Below are 4338 nucleotides of genomic sequence, written 5' to 3'. Positions count from 1 at the left end.
TGGCATGTCGGGTGCGATCATACCAGCACTAATGCACCGGATCACATCAGAACTCCGCAGTTAAGCGTGCTTGGGCGAGAGTAGTACTAAGTTGGGTGACCACTTGGGAAGTCCTCGTGTTGCACCCTTTTTTTTCTTTCAATTTCTCCCGGTTCTTTTCTTCCTTTCTCTACAAATGAGAACCTCCCCCGCTCACGCCCATCGCGTTTCGATCATGCCGCCCCGCATGCGTTAAATCCGATTTTGTGCGCATGGCATGTCGGGTGCGATCATACCAGCACTAATGCACCAGATCCCATCAAAACTACGCAGTTAAGCGTGCTTGGGCGAGAGTAGTACTAAGTTGGGTGACCACTTGGGAAGTCCTCGTGTTGCACCCCTTTTTTTTCTTTCAATTTCTCCCAGTTCTTTTCTTCCTTTCTCTAAAAATGAGAACCTCCCCCGCTCACGCCCATCGCGTTTCGATCATGTCGCCCCGCATGCGTTAAATCTGATTTTGTGCGCATGGCATGTCGGGTGCGATCATACCAGCACTAATGCACCGGATCCCATCAGAACTCCGCAGTTAAGCGTGCGTGGGCGAGAGTAGTACTAAGTTGGGTGACCACTTGGGAAGTCCTCGTGTTGCACCCCTTTTTTTCTTTCAATTTCTCCCAGTTCTTTTCTTCCTTTCTCTACAAATGAGAACCTCCCCCGCTCACGCCCATCGCGTTTCGATCATGCCGCCCCGCATGCGTTAAATCCGATTTTGTGCGCATGGCATGTCGTGTATGATCATACCAGCACTAATGCACCGGATCCCATCAGAACTCCGCAGTTAAGCGTGCTTGGGCGAGAGTAGTACTAAGTTGGGTGACCACTTGGGAAGTCCTCTTGTTGCACCCCTTTTTTTCTTTCAATTTCTCCCAGTTCTTTTCTTCCTTTCTCTACAAATGAGAACCTCCCCCGCTCACGCCCATCGCGTTTCGATCATGCCGCCCCGCATGCGTTAAATCCGATTTTGTGCGCATGGCATGTCGGTTGCGATCATACCAGCACTAATGCACCGGATCTCATCAGAACTCCGCAGTTAAGCGTGCTTGGGCGAGAGTAGTACTAAGTTGGGTGACCACTTGGGAAGTCCTCGTGTTGCNATTTCTCCCAGTTCTTTTCTTCCTTTCTCTACAAATGAGAACCTCCCCCGCTCACGCCCATCGCGTTTCGATCATGCCGCCCCGCATGCGTTAAATCCGATCATACCAACCCTAATGCACCGGATCCCATCAGAACTCCGCAGTTAAGTGTGCTTGGGCGAGAGTAGTACTAAGTTGGGTGACCACTTGGGAAGTCCTCGTGTTGCACCCCTTTTTTTCTTTCAATTTCTCCCAGTTCNTTTCTTCCTTTCTCTACAAATGAGAACCTCCCCCGCTCACGCCCATCGCGTTTCGATCATGCCGCCCCGCATGCGTTAAATTCGATTTTGTGCGCATGGCATGTCGGGTGCGATCATACAGTACTCCTTGGCCTTTTACTAGTTAGTCCCCCCGGTAAAGCCCCCACCCCTGACGACCTATTCTATACTAGCTTCTTCTATAGATGAGATAACTGGAGCAGATTTAATAGCAAGGGATATTGACCCAGCAGCTTGTTGCGCAAAAGAATATGTTTCAAAACAAAGAAGCTCCATTCTTCGTTAGAGTGGTTCTTCGACTGTTCACCTACTAAATAAATGATCATCTTCTTCATCGCTACGCTACGGGGGAGCATTGCTACGGGGGAGCATTGTCCGAGTGAATAAGCAGGGCAAAGCTTGATTTTCGAGGGTGGGCTGACATCACATACACAAGTACTCTCTAAACCGTGCAATAAGGGCAGGCAGATCGGATCGAAGGGTTGTGCATTGGGATTGGGCATGGACAATCATGACAAGTTAATTGTAAAATAACATAATAATAAAATAATAAACAATCAAACAAATAAGGGACTATTATATTTTTTAGTAGAATTGCACATGCCAAATGAATTAAAAAAAAAGAAAGAAAGGATTTTGACTAAATTCACTTCCTAACTATTTATAAACACAATATTAAGAAGTAAAATTCTATATTGTTTTTTTTAAGATCTAAATATGATCTTTAGTAATAAAATGAGAACAAAGTCAAAAGGCCAAGGAGGGTGGAAATGACAATCAACAAATAAATGGAAAGATTGAAAAATATATAAATAATTAATCAATTCTAGGCATGAACTAAATGACCTTAATTAAAGTAAATTAAAAGTCTTAAAATACATTAATGAAATACAATAACTCTAAATTGTAATCCACCCAAAATTCAAAACATGAAACTTCATTTCTCTTCAATGTGGCATGAACTGAAATATCTTTTGATAATTTCAACAATATTTTCTTCAAATCTTCATTGAAGCATATTGTATGATTGATGTCTCTTGGTTCATATCACAAAGCAACTACCTTTTGTTTTGTTGATTGCTAGTAGATCGCACTGCCTGAGAGGAAGTAAATCACCCCACTGGTGCTCTTACAATCATCAACGTCACCGGTCATGTCACTATCGCTGTAGCCAACAAGCTCAAGCTTCTCCTTTCCTCTCCTGGTGCAGTATCTCACACCCCAGCCTCTGGTTCCAGCCACATAGTGCAGGATGCGCTTGACAACCACAAGAGGCTCCTCCCTAGGTTCTTCCATGAATCTACTTACGTATCCAACTAAGTAAGCAAGGTCAGGACGTGTGTTTATCAGATAGCGCAGGCTTTTGACAATGTTGCGGTAATTGGTGGCATTAATTGCCGTCATAGTGCCGGCCTTCCTTAGTTGGAGTCGGGCCCTCCATTGGAGTCTTTATAGGGTTACTGTCCACAAGCCCAGTTGTGTCCAACAGCTTCTTCGCATATGCACTTTAGCAGATGGTGATGCCGGTAGTACCCTGTTGCACTTCGATGTCGAGGTAGTAGCTGAGCATGCCAAGATCGCTCATCTTGAAGTTCTTTGACATCTCCCTCTTGAATCTTCCGAGGACTTCCATGTCGCCTCCAGTGATTATGAGGTCATCGACGTACACTGATAAGATAAGGAACCACTACAAGGGGAGTAAGATTCAGATTACCTTGTTGATCGAATATCTCAAGGCAAGAACATTGTTTGAAATTCAAATCACTCCACAAGCAAAATCGATCATGTCTAGCTTGAATGATTCTTGTTGATCAAATATCTCAAGGCAAGAACACTTGCTTGAGATTCGAATCACTCCACAAGCAAGATTAATCATGTCGAGCTTGAATGATTCTACATGCAACCTAAACTACATAGAATTGCAAAGAAACTTAGCCATTGGCTAAAGAAGAGGACAAATGCTTCTTTTTCTATATTTTCCAAGTCTCTTACCAATACAATATGCATGACTTTATATAGCCTAAAAAATGAAACTATTAAAGGCACTCCAAGAGTTGTAACCTTCATACTTTATGGCCATAATTAGCCATTATGTAAATGTAACCTAAAGTAAATAAAATGTCTTAAAATACAATAACTCTAAATTGTAACCCACCCAAAATTTATAACAATCAAACTTCATTCTTCTTCAATGTGGCATGAATTAAAACATATTTTGATAATTTTGACAACCTTTTCTTCACATCTTCATTGAAGTATATTGTATGATTGATGTTTTTTGGTTTATATCATACACTCTCACGATTAGTCGCTACTCGTCGTGGCCGGGCGTGTACATGTCATGCTCAGAGGCACAGCGCTTGAACTTTAGCGATAATAGGGTACTGTCGAGCTTCGTGTTTCAGGCTCGTGGTGCATGCCGAAGCCCATAGAGTGCCTTGTGCAGGCACAATACCTTGTCAGGGTTGTCGTTGTCCAGGAAGTTCGGTGGTTGTTGAACATAGTCAGTCTCCTTCAGCTCTCCGTTTAGGAACGCGGGTTTCACGTCGATGAGGTGGACTTCTCAGGAATGATGTGTCGCGATTGCCAGCAATAGGTGGGTAGATTCCAACTTTGTCACTGGTGCGAATACCTCCTCAAAATCCACTCCTTGCTTCTAGACGTAGCCCTTCACCACCAGACTGACCTTGAGTTTCACAACTTCTCCCTTTTCGTTCGCATCAGTCTGAAGACCCATTTGAGCCCTATGACTTGGTGTCCCAGTGACATATCCTCTAGACTTTATGTCTGGTTCTCGGTGATGAATTTCATCTCCTTCTGCATTGATATCAGAGCTGATGGCGAACATGATGGGACAAATGCTGCTACCACGATTGAAGGAGGAAAGTTTTCTACATCTAAGTAATTCCAAAGCTCATCTTCCATTAAAGACACTTATATCATTTACC

At 43.5% G+C, this 4338-nt stretch overlaps 6 non-coding genes across 6 annotated transcripts; all 6 read left to right on the top strand.

Annotated features, from left to right (window-relative positions):
- The first annotated feature begins 9 nt into the window (after positions 1-9).
- On the top strand, positions 10-128 carry LOC111475305. Its single transcript, XR_002716433.1, has one exon. It is a non-coding gene; the product is annotated as a 5S ribosomal RNA (ribosomal RNA).
- A 133-nt stretch (positions 129-261) lies between these two features.
- On the top strand, positions 262-380 carry LOC111475298. Its single transcript, XR_002716427.1, has one exon. It is a non-coding gene; the product is annotated as a 5S ribosomal RNA (ribosomal RNA).
- Positions 381-514: 134 nt separating this feature from the next.
- On the top strand, positions 515-633 carry LOC111475296. The gene has a single exon (XR_002716425.1). It is a non-coding gene; the product is annotated as a 5S ribosomal RNA (ribosomal RNA).
- Positions 634-766: 133 nt separating this feature from the next.
- LOC111475299 lies at positions 767-885 on the top strand. The gene has a single exon (XR_002716428.1). It is a non-coding gene; the product is annotated as a 5S ribosomal RNA (ribosomal RNA).
- A 133-nt stretch (positions 886-1018) lies between these two features.
- On the top strand, positions 1019-1137 carry LOC111475307. The gene has a single exon (XR_002716435.1). It is a non-coding gene; the product is annotated as a 5S ribosomal RNA (ribosomal RNA).
- An 88-nt stretch (positions 1138-1225) lies between these two features.
- Positions 1226-1344, top strand: LOC111475302. Its single transcript, XR_002716431.1, has one exon. It is a non-coding gene; the product is annotated as a 5S ribosomal RNA (ribosomal RNA).
- Positions 1345-4338: the final 2994 nt, after the last annotated feature.

Source organism: Cucurbita maxima, unplaced genomic scaffold, assembly GCF_002738345.1.
Source record: "Cucurbita maxima cultivar Rimu unplaced genomic scaffold, Cmax_1.0 Cma_Scf01197, whole genome shotgun sequence".
Classification (NCBI taxonomy): domain Eukaryota; kingdom Viridiplantae; phylum Streptophyta; class Magnoliopsida; order Cucurbitales; family Cucurbitaceae; genus Cucurbita; species Cucurbita maxima.
The sequence above is the reverse complement of the archived record's forward strand: the minus strand, read 5'-3'. Positions and strand labels throughout refer to the sequence as shown.